General features: G+C 40.1%; 1 long non-coding RNA gene across 1 annotated transcript in view; it reads right to left on the reverse strand.

Moving 5' to 3' along the window:
• LOC126487433 (uncharacterized) overlaps positions 1-14,746 on the reverse strand; it is a 15,708-nt gene extending 962 nt beyond the window's left edge. The window contains exons 1-2 of the long non-coding RNA XR_007588381.1: positions 14,643-14,746; positions 3,737-3,918 (exon numbers count right to left, since the gene is read on the reverse strand). This is a non-coding gene — a long non-coding RNA (uncharacterized lncRNA). The remainder of the gene's footprint in view (positions 1-3,736; positions 3,919-14,642) is intronic.
• Positions 14,747-15,445: the final 699 nt, after the last annotated feature.

The following is a 15,445-nucleotide window of genomic DNA, read 5'->3' on the forward strand; positions in this document are numbered from 1 at the left end:
AAAAAAAAAAAGAATTGTTCCCTGACTGTGTTTCGGTACTGCTCCCAGGTACAGCGGATAGGATTGGAGTGGCTTTACTTCAACTGTTGTGATTCATCTGCTTTTATAGTAGCTGGTCCTTGTGACTATTCCAGCGATTCAACCCTCAGAGAATAGAATGTCTGATCGCTGAATAAAAAGGCTTTTTTTTTTTCTCTTTTAAACATGAAAACTATTTTTCTTACTTTTTATTGATTCTTTGTGGGTTTTCCATTCCATTCATCTTCCTGCTTCCTTGCTTCCGCACTCTGCCCTTGCAACCTCCCTCCCTCCCAGAAACATTTAAAAATAAAATAACATAACCAAACAAAATCCCCCAAAAAATATTTTGGCATGGAAATTTTAGTGTAACACAGTGAGTCACACAGTATACCTATTAGGCCATAATCTTCACTTGTAAGTGTTCATTGCAAGGAGTCATTGAACTGGTTTGAGGCCTCTAGTTTGTGATACACCCTTGATACTGAGTCCTCAATGGAACTTCTTTTGTGTTTCCTATTGTTGCCTTGTGTCCTAGAGAACATGTAGTGTTGGATCTGCAGGTGTGGCTTCTTCATATGCTCACTCTGTCACAGTGCTCACCCACCATGGGACATGCCAGGGTCCCTGACACATCATAAACAACAGCATTTGGTGCTGTGGTCACCAGGCTCTCTCCATGTTCCCTCCTGTCCATGGTGGGGCAGCCCAAGGAAAGTGCAGACCCTGACTCCAGACTGACAACACAGTTTGAATTACCCATCTGCTGGGATACTCCACACAACACCCGTTTTGATTGGTAAAATTCCCTCCTCTTGGCCTGCTTTCCCTGACAATCACCTCTGGCATTTCCCACCAGCGGGGCTTCAGGCCTAATGCCCTAACATGGCCCTCACTGAGTGATAACTTCGCTTCTGGGACCTATGAATTCTTTTGGGCTACGGTCCTTTTGGTTTCGTGCCTTTTTGGACTCCATGTTGTTTGGATTTATTTTGACCTTTCGGCTTCATGTCTTTTCAGACTCTTTGGTCTTATTGCCCCACAACTTGTTCTTTTAGCTGACTAGTTAGAGAATGACCTGAACCAATTGCTTATCTTTCTGCATTAAATGTGGGAAACAAGGCAACAAGTCATATCCCAAACTTTATCATTCTAACTTCTGCCAGCAGACGAGTAAACGGGACGAGTTACAACATATAGTCATCATCTTTGCTAAGGACAACTATGTGACGACTGCCATTTTATTTGACGTTAAGATTGAGAGGAGTCCCAGACTTGTTAGCTTCCTTCCCTCTCCAAATGGAGCCGGAAGCAGCCTGTCCCTACTGCCAGAGCAGCTATGTAATCACCTGTCACCAGCTGCCTTTAAAACATTGGCTATGCTTCTAAAAAATTTCTCTTCCATTGACTCCGTTGCATGTGGCATGTTTGCATGATGGCATGGCTTGACAGGACCCACTGACATTTTCTATTCATGCAGGAACCCCACCTACAGTGGATCTATTCTCTACCACTTGCAATAAATCTGTATTCTCATTCACTGATGGTTTTGATTCTCCATTTTTCTTTGCTCTAAAGACCTGTGAATGTCTGTCTACTCTCTCTTTCTTTAAATACCCTCTTTGCTCATTACAAAGGGAGAGTCAAGAGATGAAAAAGCCAACTTCTTCTCACTCATTTTTCATTTAAATGTATGTGTGAATGTAAGCTAGATTTAACTGCATATGTGTTTATGCGACTTAAATTCAACTGTGTGTATATGACCATGTGATACATATTTTAAACAGCCATAATGAGTTCGTTTAAAAAACCCTAATGAGCTCTGTTCATTGCATCTCCTTCTAGACTAAGGAAAAAACAAGCTTCAAATATTTTAAATTGGTATGTACTTTTATATGATGTTGTAAAAAGGTTATATCTGTTACAGCATACTGTATATGTGATATAACTCTGCTTTAAAATACATCCTTTATAATGATAAAAATCTAAGGTTATAAAGATCTATTTCAGGTTAAAAGAAAGGTAATTCTCAAACATAAATCTAACCTGTTAAGCTGAAATTAGTTACAGTCAATCTGGAGGACACTGAGTACAACATTCCTTCATAACCTCTCTACTTGGATCCAGCTCTCCACGCAGAATTTATACTGCAATCATGACACATATATACCAAATAGACAGCCCTCAATTGCTCAGAGATCTGGGGAATATGGCATTTATATGTTTAATTGAAAAAGCTTAACAGAGAGACAGGTTGGCTCCTGGCACCACCCATTTCCAGAAGGACCTCCTGGATGGATGGAACCAGAAGGACCTCCATCCATAACATGCTTCATCAGGTGAAAGCACTAGCCACTGAGAAAAACTGCCTTGCATTTCAACTACTTCTGACCTCTTCAGATGTGGACCATGAGACACTGGAATTGACTTCATCATATCGCCCAGGGCATGGTAGGCTGGTTTAGGGTGTATGAAGGTGTTTAAGGAATGCAGTTACAAGTTGTTAAGATGTATACATGCAAACTATGAAGGTCTGAGGATAAAAAGCCTAAGTGATGACAAAGGCAAGTCACTTGAGAAATTTGAAAGTGTTAAATGTTCCTTTCATTAAGCTACTGTTATATTAGTACTCTAAGGGTCCATAACACTAATCAATAAATATCTGATAAACTATTAATCTGGCTCTGGGAGAGTACTACCACTATCATAACTGCAGGATCAAGATTTTAAACTCTCTTTCATAGTTTTCTAACCATAGACTTAAAAGGTACTTTTTATTGTCCATAAAAACACTAGTCACCGTTATTTCTGACATGAGTATATTGCTGCTTCTACAAAACAAATTTCAGTACAGATTATAAACAGTGGAAATTCTACTGTGTCCAAAACTTTATATTTTCACAAACTCAAAGAATTCTTATAAATTCCAGGGAGTCAACTTGGAGGATTCTCCTCAAACAGATCAGATGCCTCCTCCCTCAATTACCAGGCCCTAAGAGCCTAAGATTTTCCACTTTCCCTGGTCCTGGCACCCTATTCTTCAATTACCGGTATCTAAAGAATTGTTTTACCCTTAAACTTAACCTTTTCTTCTGCTCTGCCAGCACCTAGCCAGGTCAAGAGACAACAGGCAGATGCACAGATTCTTGACATTAGTAAAACAACCAGATATCAAGGATGTGACCAGCATCCCATCTTTCTCAGGTTCCCCCAAGATTTCAAAGCCCCAAAATTATCAGGAAACAGTCTTGAGAACTCAGTGCCCCTCCCTGGCCTACCTGTTGTCCTCTTTAATTTCCCCACCTTTTATAATGAGAAAAAGATGTGAATGCTAGGATTCAGGCATTATGCTGACCTGTCCTGTCATCTGTCAGGATGCACCCAGGAAACCCTGGCCCTCTCAGGGTCCTAGTCTGTACTCAGGTGCAAAATGTGCCTTTCTCCTCCCTCCTACCCTAATCTCAATAAACTCCACACTCAAGCTTTGTCTGCATGATAATTTATTTTCTGTTCATGGTCCTCACCCACCATGGGAACTTCCAGTGTCCCTCTCACACTAAAATCACAACACCCGCCATTCATAGATGAGGTACATGTTGGAGAAGGCTATCTCCTAATTCTTGTTTAGGTCTCAGTGGTAGCTGGGTTGGTTAGATCACAAGCTTCCCTCATCATCATCACCCAGGAGAGCTTTCCAGCACTCCCCATGCTAACTCACCTAATGTAGCAGACAGCAAAGGTCAGGGCCAATTCTTCTGCTCTGGTACATTCAGGTTCAGCTCACACACACTCACACAAAAATGATCAGCCTTACTGTCTTGATCAGGTGACATGCAGGGCCCATTCTCCAGAGTGCTGCACTTGGTGAGGGATAGACCCAGTTCTTCCATTTCCATACCCCTGTAGTGACAAGGGATTGGGAAGAGGAATATTTCTGTCACCCTTGCCATGCCATGACATACAGGGACAGGGGTAAAGGCAGCTCTCAACACCTATAGGCACAGTTCACTTGTGCCCCTCAACAACCGGGTCAGCTCTAATATACTGCCCTGGTAAGGTGCCCTGTCTGCTCTCTTGTGTGCTGCAGCTGGTGATGCAGAGTTCTTGTTTAAAAGATAAAAAATAAAAAAGGAGGAAGTGCTATGGGACAATGGTCTGTACCCTGTCATTTGTATTATTTTTAATAAGTGCTGATTGGCCAGTAGCCAGGCAGGAAGTTTAGGAGTGATGACCAGGAAGAAAGTAGAGGCAGGGCCACAAGAAGAGAAGAATTCTGAGAATAGAAAAGCTTAGTCTGCAGCCTTGACCCAGCCACAGAAGAAGTAAAATGTGATTGTTTTACCGAAAAAGTTACCCAGCCATGAGGCTAACACAGACAAGTATTATAGGCTAATATAAGTTATAAGGGTTAATAAGAAGCCTGATCTGCTAGGCCAAACAGTTTATAATTAATATAGACCTCTGTGTGCTTTCTTTGGGGGCTAAACAGCTGCAGGACCAGGCAGGACAGAAACCTCTATGAACACTCTTCCTTTCCCATGCTACCACATGATAGACTGTGGGGCTAGATCTCCTATTCTGGCATATTCAGGGCTCATTTACTCTTAACACTACCATCAGGAACTGTACTGCCCTTGGGAAGGGCAGGTCCCTGATCTATACAATGGTGCAATTGGAGAGGACCTAGGCCAACTCTGCAACCCTATCCTCACTGCTTTCAATGAGAGCAGAAGCCATAGACAGCAACACAAAGCATAACTATGGTAGGGTTATGGATCCAGACATGGACCCTGGTAGCAGACCAGGCCTAAACAATATAATGATCCCAACCGACAGTGCAAGTAACTTAGATCTGCATAAACCAACTGCAGTGTTGTCTTTGAAACCTCAAATGGTCTCAGGTGTGGGCCTAGATCCCAGGCATATACACAGTCTTTGATAGTGACAGAAAACTTGGACATCAGCACAGGTTCTGTCTGTGGAAGGACCACAGACCAGACATGGCCCTGGCCCCAGCTCAGAGTCATACAATGTCCTGGTCCTTGGTAGCAGCGCAAGAGACTTACTCAGGTCTGTATGGGCTTGGTAACAACACAGTCCTCATGCACCAAGAAAGCCACAGGTTGAGGCCCAGATACTGGAAATCAGTTTGATCTTTGATAACAACATGGCACACAGACATCAGCAGTCTCAGGCCACATATGGGCCATGTACCCAGACATGTTTCTTGTCAGCAGCTTGGGCCGGGATATCATTGTGGCTTTAACTGGCATTGCAGATCATCCAGATAGGCATGACCCAAGTTGTGGAATGACTTCCAAACACCAACATGTCCCCAGTTAACAACCCAGATCCAAGATATTCATTCAACTTTTGGTGGTAACAGGAGCCACTGACATTGAGAGACCCTGGCTGCAGTAGAACCACAGACCCAGACATGGCCAACTTTTATTGTTTGTGACTGCATGACTCCAGTGGCCCTGATGTAGTATGGGACACCCAGATCTATATGGCCCTGGTGGCAGCTTGATTGTCTAAGACCAACGTGGCCTCCGGTGTTAGCCCAGCCTGCAGGCTTCTGCATAGCCCTCAATGGCAACAGGAGCCATGGACATCAACTCAGAGTCCAGCCGCAGTGGGGCCACATATATTAGGATTTTGATGGCATTTAATCTGTGTCACTTTTAGTCCTTGATCTCCCAGGTTCATGCCATCAACTAAAGCAGTAAATAATCTAAATATTTGTTTCATATACTGTGATAAGAAGTGTCCGAGTAGTGATTTAACATGTTATTTCAAGACATAAACTGGATATGGCATGTATAAAAATTCCTGTATGTTGAAGAATGGCAAATAAGACATCCATTCTGCATAAAGTATTGCCTAATATTCAAGGAACATTTCAGGATTCATTGATGAAGAGATTACCCCACTATCTATGGAGAGGATATTAGCTTACTCTTTCCTTAAGAAAAAGAAAACACTGAAAAATAAAGCAGTCCTACAGCTTATAAAATACATCTATGCTTGTGCCATCCTAAAAGTAGGAATGATTTTATTACTTTCACTTTAATATTTTTGACATAAGTTGAAACGTGTAATATGTGTAAATGTATAACTTGACATGTTTAATTTTTAAAACATTTTTATCAACAAAATTGATCTCATTATTTGACATTTTATAAGGTTCTACTAAGTAACTTGCACAAAATAACTTCAGTTTCTATGTTTTAACATTTCTTTCAGATGATAATATTTAGCCTCAGCCTCTAGAAGATTTCATGTTTCCTCTCTTTATTAAGTGATTCACTGTCAATCTAGTTTATTCTGTTGGAAGATTGATTATTATACTTCAGTGACTTAAGAGCAATTCTTGAGAACTAATTCACTGTGAAAGTTCAAAAACCATAAATGGCATATCCTCCTGGTCAAAGTACTCTAAAACGAAAGTAAAGCGATTACAGCAATACTTTCCGTAAACAACAGATTTAGCACTGAGAGATCATGCAAGTTAGGTAAAACAAATATTTTGAGACTAGAATGTGGTTATACTTCACTTCTATCAGAGACATGATTTGAAGGAAAAGTTCATGCTTCAAAAGATTATAACAGGAAGTTGTAGTGGAGACGTTTTGAATATCAGTTCAAGCTCAGGACAAGGATTAGAGGAAGCCATAAGAAAATGTAGGGTGGTTAGCTTTTGGAAAAATCTTCAAGACTGCCAGGTCTCTTCTATACTTTTGAATTCGGTGAAATTTAGCATTTTCCCATTACGCTACAATGTTTGGTGGACTGAAAAAGCAAGCTGTGCAGTAAGAACCTGAAACATGTAGTATGGGAAGATCTTACCTAAATTTCTAGGTGATAATATGAGAAGACTGAACCCCAAATCCTTGTCAGAATATTGAGTTAAAAATAAAATGGTAAAGAAGACAAATCATTGCTATTCAAGGTAACATTAAAGTAAAGTTGAAAGTTGAATGGAAATATATTGCCTACAACTTAGAAAATCATTTTACCTGTCCAATATGGTTTGATGTACACACTAGCAATGATGAGTCTTCAAAGCCCTGTTTGAAATGAGAATTCATAAAGAAAGCATGGTTTTAGGTATAGTGAAAATGGATACCATGATGGGTAGAAATGCATGCTTGTATTTAAGAAGATCATTCAATTCCAATTAAAAACTGGGTAATTTTTCAAGATGATTATCCTCTAGTTTCATAGTATATGTGTAAAATTGTATTGAAAAGCAAAGATTGATAAAGACTTCTCAGAAAACAGTAATTTCAAACAGTTTTCTCTGATAGCAGAGATAGTGCATTATTTGAAGAATATGACATCAACATGAGTATATATTAGCAAATCAATAAAAATTGGTGAGAAACTACAGATATAAAAGCATCTGAGAAGATTAGTGGATCAAGGACAGCTAATTGCAAGTGTAAGCACTAGTTATTTGTAGAGAAATAATAATTTCTAAAATATGTTAAGGATTCTTCAGTAAATCACAATAAAGTGTGGTATTTATCAATCTAATATGCTGACCTCTTAATAGTGGCATTCACTATGAGATTATGGAATCCAGTTACATTCAGACTACTGCATTCCACTCCCTGTACCACATAATCTTGTAAAATATCATAATGTAAAATTTATTCAGTCCAACTTCAAATGTTCTCATAGTCTATCACAGACTCAACAATTTTAAAAATTTAAAGTCTCTTCTGAGATTCATGCAATCTCTTAACTATAAAATCAAAAAAACAGATCACACACTTATAACATATAATGGCATAGGATATACAATGCCATTCCAAAACACTGGGAAGGGAGTATAGTGAGGAAATACTGGACCGAAGCAAGACAGAAAACCAGTTGGGAAAACTCCAAATCTCATAGGTAAGTATAGTTTCCATTCCTAAGCAATGAACCTTCTTTTTGTAGCATAAACAGCTAAAAATATAAACCTACTAGAAGTGGGAGTTATGAAAGAGATACAAATATAGAATTCTTTTATAAAATTTCTCCCAAGCAAAATTTTAATTTTAAAAAAAATGTTAAATAATAGCATTGATAAAATCAAGTTGTAATTAGCATGGAGGACAGGATATATGATAAAAATTTATTCATCATAGAAAATCAATAAATATTGTGCAAAGAAGTAGATTTCTAAGCATATTACGTAGTGTGAAAACAAAAGCAATGAATATGATAAGAAAGTATTTAAAAGTTGAAGACTAAGGTAACTTCAAGCTCTGGAAAAAACATGATATTGATCTCCAGGACCACTGAATTAAATGAATATATCAAACAGAATAAATGCTAAATTTTATAATAAAGAGAAGTCAAACTAAATATAGAAAATACACTCAAACAAAATATTTCAAAATACAATTCATGAATTTACCATCACATAACATTTATGTGAGTAAAAATTATGGCAATTAAGGTTTGAAATACAAAGAAAGCTCCTCTTCTTTTGAATAAATGAGGAAGGCAGGTTGCTTATTGATGTGGGAAGGTCATTTGTCAATCTGCTGTTTCATTGGTTAATCAATAAAGAAAACTGCTTGGCCTGATAGGACAGAAAATTAGGTAGGTGGAGTAAACAGAATAGAATGCTTGGAAGAAGGGAAGTGAGGCAGACTCCATGCCTCTCCTCTCCAGAGCAGATGCTATGAAGCTCCGGCCCAAGATGGACGTACACTAGAAACTTCTCGGTAGGACACCACCTCGTGGTGCTACACAGATTACTAAATATGGGTTAAGCAAGATATGAGAGTTAGCCAAGAAGAGGCTATATATAATGGGCCAAGCAGTGTTTAAATGAATACAATTTGTGTGTTATTATTTCGGGGCATAGGTTAGCCAGGTGGCTGGGAGACGGGTGGCAGGAACGCAGCCCGCTGCTCCTTCTACAGCTTACTGGACTACCTAAATAAATTAAATTAAGTTAACCCAATTATTTTATTATGTATTATTGAAGTGTTTCTAGCAATGTTGTTCAGATATATAGATCTTAATTTCTCTGAATTGTTATTAATTTTTAAATATGTATTTTATAATATAATGAAGCAATACTTTGCTTGGGAGCATCAAAAGACTAAAAATGATCAATAAACATTTGCTGAAAAGTTAGTATACTAGATTTTTTTTAGTACTTACAGCTGTGCTTCAAATGCTAATGAAATGATTAACTAGTGTGACAATAGTAAGATAGAGGCAGGTTAGGGCATTTTCGTGGATACTTCATACTGTAATAATAATTTCATGTAAAAACACAAATTATTTTGAATTATCAGTTACTTAAATGCTAGGATCACTTTCTATTGAGAGCTAAAATATTAAGATATTTGGAAATGAGTAAGAGATACTCTATTATGAATTATAAGTATAGTCACATAACTCATTTAAGGTTAGATATATGGTATAATTATATTTTAATTCATAATTAATACTGGCACAACTTCCCAATTTCAAATATTATTTGTATTAAATGGATACTATCTAAAGTGGATGATACAAAAACTGTCATCAAGTAATTAAAATGCATGAAATTAGTCATATAAATGAAAGTAACTTCTGTTGACTTAGAAGACTCATGAGCTAAAAGACAAAGCAGGACCACACTGACAGCTGTGCTGTTATAGAGATATGAAATATTAGCAACCTCCTTTCATTAGGGATTGGTCCTCTTTGTTTTTTACTATGTTACATACAGTGCACTGTGTTTAATATATCCAGCATGTAAATAAACGACCATTCCTATTGGTCGTTGCATTTCAACTTTTAGGAGTCAGTGAATATTTTCCTGAATTACAATTGATTCTCTTAATGATTACTTATAGAGAATAAATAACACACCTTGAGAAACAAAGGACTATAGTGTTTAAAGAAAATTGCAATTTTATTTAACTCCAGTTTCATTCAATGTATATGTATGTTTTTAGGTATGATTCCATTTTTTAAAAGAAAACTTTTTATCAATTCATTGTAGATTTGCATTCTAATCCCACTCATCTTTCTATCCCTTCGCATCTGCCCTTTGCCCCTGCAACCTCCCCCACAAAACAAAATTTAAAAGAGTACCCAAGAACCAGAAAACCAAACAAACAGAAATTCTTTCTGTAGAAGTTGTAGTGTGGCCCAGTGAGTCACACAGTATACTCTTTAGTTCAAACACCTTTACTTATAAGTGTGCATTGTAATGAGTCACTCATGTGGTTCGAGGCCTCTAGCTTCTGCTGCACTATCAATAATGGTCTTTCTGGGGTGCCTCTTGGATATCCTGTTGTTTGTCTGTGGGTGGAGACCCTGCAGTGTTAATTGTTAGATCTGTAGGTCTTGCCTATTCACATGCTCCTGGTGTTCACAGACGAGGTAAATGTTGGGTGGGCTAACTTATAGCCCTGGTTCCGGAACTAGATGGTAGCAGGGTTGCTTAGACCACCAGCTTTCCTTTTTCATTCCCACCCAGGTGAGCCCTCTAGTACTATCCCCAATAGGTCACCCAAAGCAGTAAATAGATAGAAGAGGGGTAAAACCTCCAACTCTCCCATCCTGGAGTGGCTCACCTGTACCCACCATCGGGGCCCACTCTTCCAATTGCTGTAGGGGCTCTCCCATTCACACATCCTCAGGGCTGCCTCAACTGTCTTTCCACCAACAGGGTCAGCTCTAGTGAGCTGCACAGGTGAGGTGTAGGGCCTGAATTCCTGTGTGTTGCAGCCTGGTGGGGCAGAGTAAGCACCCCCACTCTCATGACCCTGGAACCATCTTTCCCATCTAGGGCAAGTGGCAAGGGTAGAGAGGAAGGCATCCTTCCCTTACACATGCCACCACATGGCAGGCAAGGGGTCGGGGGACAAGGTCAGCTCTCATGTTCTCAAGACTGACTCACCTGAATTCTGCCCCCAGGGTTAGCACTACTGCACTGTTTGGATGAGATCCAGCACTTGATCTCCAGAGTGCTGCAGCTGGGGAGAGACAAAACCAGCTCATCCACTCTCATACGCCAGGAACAGTTTTTGCCACCTGCAGTAAGTGGTGAATCTAGAGGGGAGTATCTCTTCTTTACCTATACCACGATGTGACAACAGGCCCAGCTCTCCCACTCTGCCACTTTCAGCGCTGTTCACCACACCCTTACCAACAGGAACAGCTCCACTGTGTTGCCCAAGGAAAGTGTAGGGCCTGCTCTCCCAAGTGCTGCTGCTGCCGAGAGGCAGGGCTAGTTTTCTCTAGTGCTATAGTCATTGAGGTGTGGGGCCAACTCTTTGCAACCCTATCCTTATTGTCTTTAGTAGTAACAGGAGCCATGGACTTCAAGACAGATTGAGGCTGCAGTAAGACAATGGAACTAGACATGGCCCCTGGCAGCTGAAATGCTGGGATAACACCATGGCCCCAGGTGGCAGTGAGGGCCATTCGGAACTGTATGACCTCAGCAGAAGCATAGACCATGGGCATTAACACGGCTCAAAATGGTGGCCAAGAGCCCTGATTTCTTCATGGCCCTTGGTGGCAATACAGACCATGACTATCAACACAGACTCCAACTGCAGTTCAGTTGAACAAAAGGTGCAGTCGTTTTCCTTTGCAGCAGCCTAAACCCAGTTAACATCATAACCATGGTTGGCATTGCAGGTCACTCAAATCAGTGTGCACCCAGCAGCAACAAAGTCCTGGAACACCAACGTGGCCCCAGGTGGTGACCCAGATACCAGGTATCTGCATATCCCTCAATGGAAACAGGAGCCCTATACATCAATGCTAAATTTGGCTACATCAGGGCCAAAACATGATATGGCCTAGGGTGACAACACCTGTCACTTAGTTCTGTATGGACTTAACAGTGGTACAGGACTCGGACACTAACATGGTCAGAGGAAGCATTCCAGATCCCAGGCACGGGTGGTCTTGGTGACAACACAGAAAACAGACTCCGGCTTTGGAAGGACCATGGACCCAGGCACGATCCTTGGCAACAGCCCAAGCCCAGATGTCATCTTGTTCCTAGATAGCATCAAAGATCACCCAGATCAACAAGCCTCCCTGAAAACGTGGCTCCCTGTCTGAGGGTTTTTATTGCTGTGAAGAGACTATGACCATGGCAACTCTTAATAAGCAAAACATTTCATTGGCATGACCTACAGTTTCAGAGGTTCAGTTCATTATCATCATAGCAGAAAGCATGGCAGTGATGGTGCAGCAGCTGTAGTTGAGGGGCCTATACCTTGCAGGCAATAGGAAGAGAAATGACACACTGGACCTTATACTGAGCATAGGAAGCCTCAAATTTGGCCCTTACAGTGGTATACGTCTTCAAAAACTGTCATACCCACATCAACCAAGTCACAACTCCTAATAGTACTACTCCATATGAGATTGTAGAAGCCAGTTACATTCAAACTACCCCATTCTGAAAGCCAACATGTCTCCAGGTGGCAGCCCGGACTTTCAGCATCTGCTCACCCTTCTATGATAAGAGGTATCATAAACATCAACACAGATCCTGGCTTTGTTAAGGCCTCACATTCAGGGATGGTCCTCAGATACAGTTCAGGTCTGGATGACACCATGGTCCCAGGTGGAAGCACAGGCCAGGCAGATCTACATGGTCCTGGTGGCAGTGTGACCCTCAAATACTATCATGGCCTCAGGTGTCGGCCTAGGCTATGGAACTCTGCATGGTCCTCAGTGGTGAGAGGAGTCATCACAGATCCCATTCACAACAGGATTATGGACCCAAACTTAGCCCTTGACTGTATTCCAGGTCTGAATGTCACCATGGTTATGGGTGGCATGGTAGGGCTCCCAGGTGGGCATGGTCCTTCTGGGGGGTATATTCTTCTGACACCAACATGCTCACAGGTTCTGACCCAGACTCTAGGTATCCACAAGGTGCTTGAAGTTAACAGAAGCCACAGACATCAACAGAGATCCCCAATGCTGTGGTAGGGCTATGGCACATGACATGGTCCTTAGCAACAGCCCATGTCAAGACATTACCCATATACCTGAGTTCAAACTGAGTAGCAAACTGGGCAACCATAATGGTCAATTCCTTACTGCACTCACTCCCTAGATCCACCTCTCTCTCCAGAACATGAACTATTCTGACTCATTCTCTTTCTAGTTACTCTCCCTCTACTCAATATAGTAGTGCCCAACAGCCTGGCACCAGATGTGACTGGCTGTTGCTGGTTAATTTTTTTACCCAACCAAACCAAAAAAAAAAAAAAAATGTTGCTGACCTGCAGCTATCCTCAAGTGCCCCTGGGCCTTTAATTCCATTTTCTTTAAGTTTTGAAAGATATGTACTTTTGGGGCACTTAAAATTTAGATAAATTTACATATTCAATAGAAACATTTCTTTTATAGATTCGACTAGGCAAAATTGGCTCCATGAAATGTTTAAATACTGATTTTTTTTAAAACCGATTTCGCTTCCTCTCGTCCTTACTTTACAGTTCAGAACTTATCAGATAATGTTTTTGTTTCTACTTCCTGATGCTGGCTAGAATCACTTCTCAATTGTTACTTGTGTTTTGCTGTTCCCCAGACTCAGTTAGCAAGTATGGGTGTGTTCAACCACCCTGCACTCTCTGCTTTCTCTTTCCTTCCTTTTTGCACTCATGATTCTCCACATAGATCATAGTGCAGTTTTCGCCGGCTTCTCTCTTAATAATTTATGTTCCTTTTTAAAATTCATTTCTTTTACAAAGGGAATCAATTTCTCATTATTAATGTGAATAATTTTGAATAAGGGCATATAATTATTGTTAAAAATAATAAAATTATTTGAAAAAACTAGAAATATGGTCCTTGTTGAATTCAAGAAGGCACTACAGTGTATGCACAAGCATTCTAAACATTCCTATGTATACTACCTACAACTTCCACATATGAATGATATTGCCTCTTTACCTCTGTATTGTGTGAAATTTTCACCTAAATCTCTGCTTTCTTAAGTCATTCCAAGGACTCTTATATTAGGTCTGTCAATCAAGGCCATCTTGTGTACAGTTCTTATTATTTTTAGTCTTCCACATTTTCATAGTACCTCCACTGTGTTATTTTTGTGAAAGTGAGCAATATAATATCTATAAACTTATTACAATAAATGTTGGGTATATTATTTCATGCATTTTTGGAGTATGCTATTCCTTAAAATGTAACAAACTTCTTTCGTTTCCTTATTACTCTCAATAAGATAACTACAAACTGTAAACATACTTATGAAGTGTACTAGCTACTTTTATATTGCTGTGACTTAATGCTTATAAGAGAAAGCATTAACTTAGTTTTACAGTGGCAGAGGTTGGTGTCTATAATTGCGGAGTGAAGGTATGACAGTGTAAACAGCTGGAAGGTCATATATTGATTCACAGGCAGGAGGCAGAGAGCACCCTAGGCATGTCACTGTAGAAGAAGCTGCCGGCTGCTTTCTGGCACCCAGCTCCCGGCTGCTTGGCTAGCTTATGCCCCAAAATAACAACACACAAACTGTATTCATATAAACACTGCTTGGCCCATTTCTATTAATGTGTGTAGCACCATGAGGTGGTGAGTTATCTTGCCTAACCCATATTTAGTAATCTGGGTAGCATCAGTCTTACCGGGAAAGATTCAGCATGTCTGACCTGGTGGCTTGCTTCATCACGTCTGCCCTGGAGAGGAGTGACATGGCCTCTGGCTCACTTCCTCCCAGCATTCTGGTCTGTTTACTCTACCCACTCATGTTCTAATCTATCAGGCCAAGCAGTTTCTTTATTAATTAACCAATGAAATCAACAGATTTGATATATGACGCTCCCACATCATGTCACCAGTCTTTTGAAAGCACAAAGTCTGGCCCACCCCCCCACCCCCCTGTGACAAGCTTCCTCTAGCAAGGCCACACTGCCTAATCCTTCCCAAATTGCCACCAAATGGGAACAGTTGATCAAATGCTTATGATTTTGGGGCCATATCATTCAAACTACCACATTAAGAAATAATTGTGACACTAAAAATCAATATTTAGGGGCTGGAGAGATGGCTCAGTGGTTAAGAGCATTGCCTGCTCTTCCAAAGGTCCTGAGTTCAATTCCCGGCAACCACATGGTGACTCACAACCATCTGTAAAGAGGTCTGGTGCCCTCTTCTGGCTGCAGACATGCACACAGACAGAATATTGTATACATAATAAATAAATAAATATTAAAGAAAGAAAAAAATAAAAATAAAATAAAAATCAATATTTATTTCTATTAATAATAATTGAAGCACTAAAAATCAGTATTTACTTCAAAAAAATCTTGATGGCTCACTTTGGGGCTTTTATTATACTCCATCAAGAATAAGTCTCAGAATTTTTATCTTGCTTTCATTTGTTTATTCATTTATCTTTAAATTAAAAACAGATTCTTCTCCCAAACAA

This window comes from Alexandromys fortis, unplaced genomic scaffold, assembly GCF_014885135.2.
Source record: "Alexandromys fortis isolate MF-2015 unplaced genomic scaffold, M_Fortis_MF-2015_v1.1 scaffold_141, whole genome shotgun sequence".
Taxonomy (NCBI): Eukaryota; Metazoa; Chordata; class Mammalia; order Rodentia; family Cricetidae; genus Alexandromys; species Alexandromys fortis.